The following is a 13,622-nucleotide window of genomic DNA, read 5'->3' on the forward strand; positions in this document are numbered from 1 at the left end:
GCAAACTCACTCAAATATATGAGAAATGTTGAAATTCGACTCCAAATTAGAAAGATAGACTTAGAAAATTTTCACTCAACACAAAGTGACAATCGACCTCAATGGGCTAAAATGGATGTTAATCGACGATATCTGACAAAGTTAGATGCAAACTCACTCAAATATATGAGAAATGTTGAAATTCGACTCCAAATTAGAAAGATAGACTTAGAAAATTTTCTTTCAACACAAAGTGACAATCGACCTCAATTGGCTTCAATCAATGTTAATCGACGATATCTGACAAAGTTAGATGCAAACTCACTCAAATATATGAGAAATGTTGAAATTCGACTCCAAATTAGAAAGATAGACTTAGAAAATTTTCACTCAACACAAAGTGACAATTGACCTCAATTGGCTTCAATCAATGTTAATCGACGATATCTGACAAAGTTAGATGCAAACTCACTCAAATATATGAGAAATGTTGAAATTCTACTTCAAATTAGGAAGATAGACTTAGAAAATTTTCTTTCAACACAAAGTGACAATCGACCTCAATGGGCTTCAATGGATGTTAATCGACGATATCTGACAAAGTTAGATGCAAACTCACTCAAATATATGAGAAATGTTGAAATTCGACTCCAAATTAGAAAGATAGACTTAGAAAATTTTCTTTCAACACAAAGTGACAATCGACCTCAATTGGCTTCAATCAATGTTAATCGACGATATCTGACAAAGTTAGATGCAAACTCACTCAAATATATGAGAAATGTTGAAATTCGACTCCAAATTAGAAAGATAGACTTAGAAAATTTTCTTTCAACACAAAGTGACAATCGACCTCAATTGGCTTCAATCAATGTTAATCGACGATATCTGACAAAGTTAGATGCATACTCACTCAAATATATGAGAAATGTTGAAATTCGACTCCAAATTAGAAAGATAGACTTAGAAAATTTTCACTCAACACAAAGTGACAATCGACCTCAATGGGCTAAAATGGATGTTAATCGACGATATCTGACAAAGTTAGATGCAAACTCACTCAAATATATGAGAAATGTTGAAATTCGACTCCAAATTAGAAAGATAGACTTAGAAAATTTTCACTCAACACAAAGTGACAATCGACCTCAATGGGCTAAAATGGATGTTAATCGACGATATCTGACAAAGTTAGATGCAAACTCACTCAAATATATGAGAAATGTTGAAATTCGACTTCAAATTAGGAAGATAGACTTAGAAAATTTTCTTTCAACACAAAGTGACAATCGACCTCAATGGGCTTCAATGGATGTTAATCGACGATATCTGACAAAGTTAGATGCAAACTCACTCAAATAAATGAGAAATGTTGAAATTCGACTTTAAATTAGGAAGATAGACTTAGAAAATTTTCACTCAACACAAAGTGACAATTGACCTCAATTGGCTTCAATCAATGTTAATCGACGATATCTGACAAAGTTAGATGCAAACTCACTCAAATATATGAGAAATGTTGAAATTCGACTTCAAATTAGGAAGATAGACTTAGAAAATTTTCTTTCAACACAAAGTGACAATCGACCTCAATGGGCTTCAATGGATGTTAATCGACGATATCTGACAAAGTTAGATGCAAACTCACTCAAATATATGAGAAATGTTGAAATTCGACTTTAAATTAGGAAGATAGACTTAGAAAATTTTCACTCAACACAAAGTGACAATTGACCTCAATTGGCTTCAATCAATGTTAATCGACGATATCTGACAAAGTTAGATGCAAACTCACTCAAATATATGAGAAATGTTGAAATTCGACTCCAAATTAGAAAGATAGACTTAGAAAATTTTCACTCAACACAAAGTGACAATCGACCTCAATGGGCTAAAATGGATGTTAATCGACGATATCTGACAAAGTTAGATGCAAACTCACTCAAATATATGAGAAATGTTGAAATTCGACTCCAAATTAGAAAGATAGACTTAGAAAATTTTCTTTCAACACAAAGTGACAATCGACCTCAATTGGCTTCAATCAATGTTAATCGACGATATCTGACAAAGTTAGATGCAAACTCACTCAAATATATGAGAAATGTTGAAATTCGACTCCAAATTAGAAAGATAGACTTAGAAAATTTTCACTCAACACAAAGTGACAATTGACCTCAATTGGCTTCAATCAATGTTAATCGACGATATCTGACAAAGTTAGATGCAAACTCACTCAAATATATGAGAAATGTTGAAATTCGACTTCAAATTAGGAAGATAGACTTAGAAAATTTTCTTTCAACACAAAGTGACAATCGACCTCAATGGGCTTCAATGGATGTTAATCGACGATATCTGACAAAGTTAGATGCAAACTCACTCAAATATATGAGAAATGTTGAAATTCGACTCCAAATTAGAAAGATAGACTTAGAAAATTTTCTTTCAACACAAAGTGACAATCGACCTCAATTGGCTTCAATCAATGTTAATCGACGATATCTGACAAAGTTAGATGCAAACTCACTCAAATATATGAGAAATGTTGAAATTCGACTCCAAATTAGAAAGATAGACTTAGAAAATTTTCACTCAACACAAAGTGACAATTGACCTCAATTGGCTTCAATCAATGTTAATCGACGATATCTGACAAAGTTAGATGCAAACTCACTCAAATATATGAGAAATGTTGAAATTCGACTTCAAATTAGGAAGATAGACTTAGAAAATTTTCTTTCAACACAAAGTGACAATCGACCTCAATGGGCTTCAATGGATGTTAATCGACGATATCTGACAAAGTTAGATGCAAACTCACTCAAATATATGAGAAATGTTGAAATTCGACTCCAAATTAGAAAGATAGACTTAGAAAATTTTCTTTCAACACAAAGTGACAATCGACCTCAATTGGCTTCAATCAATGTTAATCGACGATATCTGACAAAGTTAGATGCAAACTCACTCAAATATATGAGAAATGTTGAAATTCGACTCCAAATTAGAAAGATAGACTTAGAAAATTTTCACTCAACACAAAGTGACAATTGACCTCAATTGGCTTCAATCAATGTTAATCGACGATATCTGACAAAGTTAGATGCAAACTCACTCAAATATATGAGAAATGTTGAAATTCGACTTCAAATTAGGAAGATAGACTTAGAAAATTTTCTTTCAACACAAAGTGACAATCGACCTCAATGGGCTTCAATGGATGTTAATCGACGATATCTGACAAAGTTAGATGCAAACTCACTCAAATATATGAGAAATGTTGAAATTCGACTTTAAATTAGGAAGATAGACTTAGAAAATTTTCACTCAACACAAAGTGACAATTGACCTCAATTGGCTTCAATCAATGTTAATCGACGATATCTGACAAAGTTAGATGCAAACTCACTCAAATATATGAGAAATGTTGAAATTCGACTCCAAATTAGAAAGATAGACTTAGAAAATTTTCACTCAACACAAAGTGACAATCGACCTCAATGGGCTAAAATGGATGTTAATCGACGATATCTGACAAAGTTAGATGCAAACTCACTCAAATATATGAGAAATGTTGAAATTCGACTCCAAATTAGAAAGATAGACTTAGAAAATTTTCTTTCAACACAAAGTGACAATCGACCTCAATTGGCTTCAATCAATGTTAATCGACGATATCTGACAAAGTTAGATGCAAACTCACTCAAATATATGAGAAATGTTGAAATTCGACTCCAAATTAGAAAGATAGACTTAGAAAATTTTCACTCAACACAAAGTGACAATTGACCTCAATTGGCTTCAATCAATGTTAATCGACGATATCTGACAAAGTTAGATGCAAACTCACTCAAATATATGAGAAATGTTGAAATTCGACTTCAAATTAGGAAGATAGACTTAGAAAATTTTCTTTCAACACAAAGTGACAATCGACCTCAATGGGCTTCAATGGATGTTAATCGACGATATCTGACAAAGTTAGATGCAAACTCACTCAAATATATGAGAAATGTTGAAATTCGACTTTAAATTAGGAAGATAGACTTAGAAAATTTTCACTCAACACAAAGTGACAATTGACCTCAATTGGCTTCAATCAATGTTAATCGACGATATCTGACAAAGTTAGATGCAAACTCACTCAAATATATGAGAAATGTTGAAATTCGACTCCAAATTAGAAAGATAGACTTAGAAAATTTTCACTCAACACAAAGTGACAATCGACCTCAATGGGCTAAAATGGATGTTAATCGACGATATCTGACAAAGTTAGATGCAAACTCACTCAAATATATGAGAAATGTTGAAATTCGACTCCAAATTAGAAAGATAGACTTAGAAAATTTTCTTTCAACACAAAGTGACAATCGACCTCAATTGGCTTCAATCAATGTTAATCGACGATATCTGACAAAGTTAGATGCAAACTCACTCAAATATATGAGAAATGTTGAAATTCGACTCCAAATTAGAAAGATACACTTAGAAAATTTTCACTCAACACAAAGTGACAATTGACCTCAATTGGCTTCAATCAATGTTAATCGACGATATCTGACAAAGTTAGATGCAAACTCACTCAAATATATGAGAAATGTTGAAATTCTACTTCAAATTAGGAAGATAGACTTAGAAAATTTTCTTTCAACACAAAGTGACAATCGACCTCAATGGGCTTCAATGGATGTTAATCGACGATATCTGACAAAGTTAGATGCAAACTCACTCAAATATATGAGAAATGTTGAAATTCGACTCCAAATTAGAAAGATAGACTTAGAAAATTTTCTTTCAACACAAAGTGACAATCGACCTCAATTGGCTTCAATCAATGTTAATCGACGATATCTGACAAAGTTAGATGCAAACTCACTCAAATATATGAGAAATGTTGAAATTCGACTCCAAATTAGAAAGATAGACTTAGAAAATTTTCACTCAACACAAAGTGACAATTGACCTCAATTGGCTTCAATCAATGTTAATCGACGATATCTGACAAAGTTAGATGCAAACTCACTCAAATATATGAGAAATGTTGAAATTCGACTTCAAATTAGGAAGATAGACTTAGAAAATTTTCACTCAACACAAAGTGACAATCGACCTCAATTGGCTTCAATCAATGTTAATCGACGATATCTGACAAAGTTAGATGCAAACTCACTCAAATATATGAGAAATGTTGAAATTCGACTCCAAATTAGGAAGATAGACTTAGAAAATTTTCTTTCAACACAAAGTGACAATCGACCTCAATGGGCTTCAATGGATGTTAATCGACGATATCTGACAAAGTTAGATGCAAACTCACTCAAATATATGAGAAATGTTGAAATTCGACTTTAAATTAGGAAGATAGACTTAGAAAATTTTCACTCAACACAAAGTGACAATTGACCTCAATTGGCTTCAATCAATGTTAATCGACGATATCTGACAAAGTTAGATGCAAACTCACTCAAATATATGAGAAATGTTGAAATTCGACTCCAAATTAGAAAGATAGACTTAGAAAATTTTCACTCAACACAAAGTGACAATCGACCTCAATGGGCTAAAATGGATGTTAATCGACGATATCTGACAAAGTTAGATGCAAACTCACTCAAATATATGAGAAATGTTGAAATTCGACTCCAAATTAGAAAGATAGACTTAGAAAATTTTCTTTCAACACAAAGTGACAATCGACCTCAATTGGCTTCAATCAATGTTAATCGACGATATCTGACAAAGTTAGATGCATACTCACTCAAATATATGAGAAATGTTGAAATTCGACTCCAAATTAGAAAGATAGACTTAGAAAATTTTCACTCAACACAAAGTGACAATCGACCTCAATGGGCTAAAATGGATGTTAATCGACGATATCTGACAAAGTTAGATGCAAACTCACTCAAATATATGAGAAATGTTGAAATTCGACTCCAAATTAGAAAGATAGACTTAGAAAATTTTCACTCAACACAAAGTGACAATCGACCTCAATGGGCTAAAATGGATGTTAATCGACGATATCTGACAAAGTTAGATGCAAACTCACTCAAATATATGAGAAATGTTGAAATTCGACTTCAAATTAGGAAGATAGACTTAGAAAATTTTCTTTCAACACAAAGTGACAATCGACCTCAATGGGCTTCAATGGATGTTAATCGACGATATCTGACAAAGTTAGATGCAAACTCACTCAAATAAATGAGAAATGTTGAAATTCGACTTTAAATTAGGAAGATAGACTTAGAAAATTTTCACTCAACACAAAGTGACAATTGACCTCAATTGGCTTCAATCAATGTTAATCGACGATATCTGACAAAGTTAGATGCAAACTCACTCAAATATATGAGAAATGTTGAAATTCGACTTCAAATTAGGAAGATAGACTTAGAAAATTTTCTTTCAACACAAAGTGACAATCGACCTCAATGGGCTTCAATGGATGTTAATCGACGATATCTGACAAAGTTAGATGCAAACTCACTCAAATATATGAGAAATGTTGAAATTCGACTTTAAATTAGGAAGATAGACTTAGAAAATTTTCACTCAACACAAAGTGACAATTGACCTCAATTGGCTTCAATCAATGTTAATCGACGATATCTGACAAAGTTAGATGCAAACTCACTCAAATATATGAGAAATGTTGAAATTCGACTCCAAATTAGAAAGATAGACTTAGAAAATTTTCTTTCAACACAAAGTGACAATCGACCTCAATTGGCTTCAATCAATGTTAATCGACGATATCTGACAAAGTTAGATGCAAACTCACTCAAATATATGAGAAATGTTGAAATTCGACTCCAAATTAGAAAGATAGACTTAGAAAATTTTCACTCAACACAAAGTGACAATTGACCTCAATTGGCTTCAATCAATGTTAATCGACGATATCTGACAAAGTTAGATGCAAACTCACTCAAATATATGAGAAATGTTGAAATTCGACTTCAAATTAGGAAGATAGACTTAGAAAATTTTCTTTCAACACAAAGTGACAATCGACCTCAATGGGCTTCAATGGATGTTAATCGACGATATCTGACAAAGTTAGATGCAAACTCACTCAAATATATGAGAAATGTTGAAATTCGACTTTAAATTAGGAAGATAGACTTAGAAAATTTTCACTCAACACAAAGTGACAATTGACCTCAATTGGCTTCAATCAATGTTAATCGACGATATCTGACAAAGTTAGATGCAAACTCACTCAAATATATGAGAAATGTTGAAATTCGACTCCAAATTAGAAAGATAGACTTAGAAAATTTTCACTCAACACAAAGTGACAATCGACCTCAATGGGCTAAAATGGATGTTAATCGACGATATCTGACAAAGTTAGATGCAAACTCACTCAAATATATGAGAAATGTTGAAATTCGACTCCAAATTAGAAAGATAGACTTAGAAAATTTTCTTTCAACACAAAGTGACAATCGACCTCAATTGGCTTCAATCAATGTTAATCGACGATATCTGACAAAGTTAGATGCAAACTCACTCAAATATATGAGAAATGTTGAAATTCGACTCCAAATTAGAAAGATAGACTTAGAAAATTTTCTTTCAACACAAAGTGACAATCGACCTCAATTGGCTTCAATCAATGTTAATCGACGATATCTGACAAAGTTAGATGCAAACTCACTCAAATATATGAGAAATGTTGAAATTCGACTCCAAATTAGAAAGATAGACTTAGAAAATTTTCACTCAACACAAAGTGACAATTGACCTCAATTGGCTTCAATCAATGTTAATCGACGATATCTGACAAAGTTAGATGCAAACTCACTCAAATATATGAGAAATGTTGAAATTCGACTTCAAATTAGGAAGATAGACTTAGAAAATTTTCTTTCAACACAAAGTGACAATCGACCTCAATGGGCTTCAATGGATGTTAATCGACGATATCTGACAAAGTTAGATGCAAACTCACTCAAATATATGAGAAATGTTGAAATTCGACTCCAAATTAGAAAGATAGACTTAGAAAATTTTCTTTCAACACAAAGTGACAATCGACCTCAATTGGCTTCAATCAATGTTAATCGACGATATCTGACAAAGTTAGATGCAAACTCACTCAAATATATGAGAAATGTTGAAATTCGACTCCAAATTAGAAAGATAGACTTAGAAAATTTTCACTCAACACAAAGTGACAATTGACCTCAATTGGCTTCAATCAATGTTAATCGACGATATCTGACAAAGTTAGATGCAAACTCACTCAAATATATGAGAAATGTTGAAATTCGACTTCAAATTAGGAAGATAGACTTAGAAAATTTTCTTTCAACACAAAGTGACAATCGACCTCAATGGGCTTCAATGGATGTTAATCGACGATATCTGACAAAGTTAGATGCAAACTCACTCAAATATATGAGAAATGTTGAAATTCGACTCCAAATTAGAAAGATAGACTTAGAAAATTTTCTTTCAACACAAAGTGACAATCGACCTCAATTGGCTTCAATCAATGTTAATCGACGATATCTGACAAAGTTAGATGCAAACTCACTCAAATATATGAGAAATGTTGAAATTCGACTCCAAATTAGAAAGATAGACTTAGAAAATTTTCACTCAACACAAAGTGACAATTGACCTCAATTGGCTTCAATCAATGTTAATCGACGATATCTGACAAAGTTAGATGCAAACTCACTCAAATATATGAGAAATGTTGAAATTCGACTTCAAATTAGGAAGATAGACTTAGAAAATTTTCTTTCAACACAAAGTGACAATCGACCTCAATGGGCTTCAATGGATGTTAATCGACGATATCTGACAAAGTTAGATGCAAACTCACTCAAATATATGAGAAATGTTGAAATTCGACTTTAAATTAGGAAGATAGACTTAGAAAATTTTCACTCAACACAAAGTGACAATTGACCTCAATTGGCTTCAATCAATGTTAATCGACGATATCTGACAAAGTTAGATGCAAACTCACTCAAATATATGAGAAATGTTGAAATTCGACTCCAAATTAGAAAGATAGACTTAGAAAATTTTCTTTCAACACAAAGTGACAATCGACCTCAATTGGCTTCAATCAATGTTAATCGACGATATCTGACAAAGTTAGATGCAAACTCACTCAAATATATGAGAAATGTTGAAATTCGACTCCAAATTAGAAAGATAGACTTAGAAAATTTTCACTCAACACAAAGTGACAATTGACCTCAATTGGCTTCAATCAATGTTAATCGACGATATCTGACAAAGTTAGATGCAAACTCACTCAAATATATGAGAAATGTTGAAATTCGACTTCAAATTAGGAAGATAGACTTAGAAAATTTTCTTTCAACACAAAGTGACAATCGACCTCAATGGGCTTCAATGGATGTTAATCGACGATATCTGACAAAGTTAGATGCAAACTCACTCAAATATATGAGAAATGTTGAAATTCGACTTTAAATTAGGAAGATAGACTTAGAAAATTTTCACTCAACACAAAGTGACAATTGACCTCAATTGGCTTCAATCAATGTTAATCGACGATATCTGACAAAGTTAGATGCAAACTCACTCAAATATATGAGAAATGTTGAAATTCGACTCCAAATTAGAAAGATAGACTTAGAAAATTTTCACTCAACACAAAGTGACAATCGACCTCAATGGGCTAAAATGGATGTTAATCGACGATATCTGACAAAGTTAGATGCAAACTCACTCAAATATATGAGAAATGTTGAAATTCGACTCCAAATTAGAAAGATAGACTTAGAAAATTTTCTTTCAACACAAAGTGACAATCGACCTCAATTGGCTTCAATCAATGTTAATCGACGATATCTGACAAAGTTAGATGCAAACTCACTCAAATATATGAGAAATGTTGAAATTCGACTCCAAATTAGAAAGATAGACTTAGAAAATTTTCTTTCAACACAAAGTGACAATCGACCTCAATTGGCTTCAATCAATGTTAATCGACGATATCTGACAAAGTTAGATGCAAACTCACTCAAATATATGAGAAATGTTGAAATTCGACTCCAAATTAGAAAGATAGACTTAGAAAATTTTCACTCAACACAAAGTGACAATTGACCTCAATTGGCTTCAATCAATGTTAATCGACGATATCTGACAAAGTTAGATGCAAACTCACTCAAATATATGAGAAATGTTGAAATTCGACTTCAAATTAGGAAGATAGACTTAGAAAATTTTCTTTCAACACAAAGTGACAATCGACCTCAATGGGCTTCAATGGATGTTAATCGACGATATCTGACAAAGTTAGATGCAAACTCACTCAAATATATGAGAAATGTTGAAATTCGACTCCAAATTAGAAAGATAGACTTAGAAAATTTTCTTTCAACACAAAGTGACAATCGACCTCAATTGGCTTCAATCAATGTTAATCGACGATATCTGACAAAGTTAGATGCAAACTCACTCAAATATATGAGAAATGTTGAAATTCGACTCCAAATTAGAAAGATAGACTTAGAAAATTTTCACTCAACACAAAGTGACAATTGACCTCAATTGGCTTCAATCAATGTTAATCGACGATATCTGACAAAGTTAGATGCAAACTCACTCAAATATATGAGAAATGTTGAAATTCGACTTCAAATTAGGAAGATAGACTTAGAAAATTTTCTTTCAACACAAAGTGACAATCGACCTCAATGGGCTTCAATGGATGTTAATCGACGATATCTGACAAAGTTAGATGCAAACTCACTCAAATATATGAGAAATGTTGAAATTCGACTCCAAATTAGAAAGATAGACTTAGAAAATTTTCTTTCAACACAAAGTGACAATCGACCTCAATTGGCTTCAATCAATGTTAATCGACGATATCTGACAAAGTTAGATGCAAACTCACTCAAATATATGAGAAATGTTGAAATTCGACTCCAAATTAGAAAGATAGACTTAGAAAATTTTCACTCAACACAAAGTGACAATTGACCTCAATTGGCTTCAATCAATGTTAATCGACGATATCTGACAAAGTTAGATGCAAACTCACTCAAATATATGAGAAATGTTGAAATTCGACTTCAAATTAGGAAGATAGACTTAGAAAATTTTCTTTCAACACAAAGTGACAATCGACCTCAATGGGCTTCAATGGATGTTAATCGACGATATCTGACAAAGTTAGATGCAAACTCACTCAAATATATGAGAAATGTTGAAATTCGACTTTAAATTAGGAAGATAGACTTAGAAAATTTTCACTCAACACAAAGTGACAATTGACCTCAATTGGCTTCAATCAATGTTAATCGACGATATCTGACAAAGTTAGATGCAAACTCACTCAAATATATGAGAAATGTTGAAATTCGACTCCAAATTAGAAAGATAGACTTAGAAAATTTTCACTCAACACAAAGTGACAATCGACCTCAATGGGCTAAAATGGATGTTAATCGACGATATCTGACAAAGTTAGATGCAAACTCACTCAAATATATGAGAAATGTTGAAATTCGACTCCAAATTAGAAAGATAGACTTAGAAAATTTTCTTTCAACACAAAGTGACAATCGACCTCAATTGGCTTCAATCAATGTTAATCGACGATATCTGACAAAGTTAGATGCAAACTCACTCAAATATATGAGAAATGTTGAAATTCGACTCCAAATTAGAAAGATAGACTTAGAAAATTTTCACTCAACACAAAGTGACAATTGACCTCAATTGGCTTCAATCAATGTTAATCGACGATATCTGACAAAGTTAGATGCAAACTCACTCAAATATATGAGAAATGTTGAAATTCGACTTCAAATTAGGAAGATAGACTTAGAAAATTTTCTTTCAACACAAAGTGACAATCGACCTCAATGGGCTTCAATGGATGTTAATCGACGATATCTGACAAAGTTAGATGCAAACTCACTCAAATATATGAGAAATGTTGAAATTCGACTTTAAATTAGGAAGATAGACTTAGAAAATTTTCACTCAACACAAAGTGACAATTGACCTCAATTGGCTTCAATCAATGTTAATCGACGATATCTGACAAAGTTAGATGCAAACTCACTCAAATATATGAGAAATGTTGAAATTCGACTCCAAATTAGAAAGATAGACTTAGAAAATTTTCACTCAACACAAAGTGACAATCGACCTCAATGGGCTAAAATGGATGTTAATCGACGATATCTGACAAAGTTAGATGCAAACTCACTCAAATATATGAGAAATGTTGAAATTCGACTCCAAATTAGAAAGATAGACTTAGAAAATTTTCTTTCAACACAAAGTGACAATCGACCTCAATTGGCTTCAATCAATGTTAATCGACGATATCTGACAAAGTTAGATGCAAACTCACTCAAATATATGAGAAATGTTGAAATTCGACTCCAAATTAGAAAGATAGACTTAGAAAATTTTCACTCAACACAAAGTGACAATTGACCTCAATTGGCTTCAATCAATGTTAATCGACGATATCTGACAAAGTTAGATGCAAACTCACTCAAATATATGAGAAATGTTGAAATTCTACTTCAAATTAGGAAGATAGACTTAGAAAATTTTCTTTCAACACAAAGTGACAATCGACCTCAATGGGCTTCAATGGATGTTAATCGACGATATCTGACAAAGTTAGATGCAAACTCACTCAAATATATGAGAAATGTTGAAATTCGACTCCAAATTAGAAAGATAGACTTAGAAAATTTTCTTTCAACACAAAGTGACAATCGACCTCAATTGGCTTCAATCAATGTTAATCGACGATATCTGACAAAGTTAGATGCAAACTCACTCAAATATATGAGAAATGTTGAAATTCGACTCCAAATTAGAAAGATAGACTTAGAAAATTTTCACTCAACACAAAGTGACAATTGACCTCAATTGGCTTCAATCAATGTTAATCGACGATATCTGACAAAGTTAGATGCAAACTCACTCAAATATATGAGAAATGTTGAAATTCGACTTCAAATTAGGAAGATAGACTTAGAAAATTTTCTTTCAACACAAAGTGACAATCGACCTCAATGGGCTTCAATGGATGTTAATCGACGATATCTGACAAAGTTAGATGCAAACTCACTCAAATATATGAGAAATGTTGAAATTCGACTTTAAATTAGGAAGATAGACTTAGAAAATTTTCACTCAACACAAAGTGACAATTGACCTCAATTGGCTTCAATCAATGTTAATCGACGATATCTGACAAAGTTAGATGCAAACTCACTCAAATATATGAGAAATGTTGAAATTCGACTCCAAATTAGAAAGATAGACTTAGAAAATTTTCACTCAACACAAAGTGACAATCGACCTCAATGGGCTAAAATGGATGTTAATCGACGATATCTGACAAAGTTAGATGCAAACTCACTCAAATATATGAGAAATGTTGAAATTCGACTCCAAATTAGAAAGATAGACTTAGAAAATTTTCTTTCAACACAAAGTGACAATCGACCTCAATTGGCTTCAATCAATGTTAATCGACGATATCTGACAAAGTTAGATGCAAACTCACTCAAATATATGAGAAATGTTGAAATTCGACTCCAAATTAGAAAGATAGACTTAGAAAATTTTCACTCAACACAAAGTGACAATCGACC

This window comes from Diorhabda carinulata, chromosome 10 (genome assembly GCF_026250575.1).
Source record: "Diorhabda carinulata isolate Delta chromosome 10, icDioCari1.1, whole genome shotgun sequence".
NCBI classification, from domain to species: Eukaryota; Metazoa; Arthropoda; class Insecta; order Coleoptera; family Chrysomelidae; genus Diorhabda; species Diorhabda carinulata.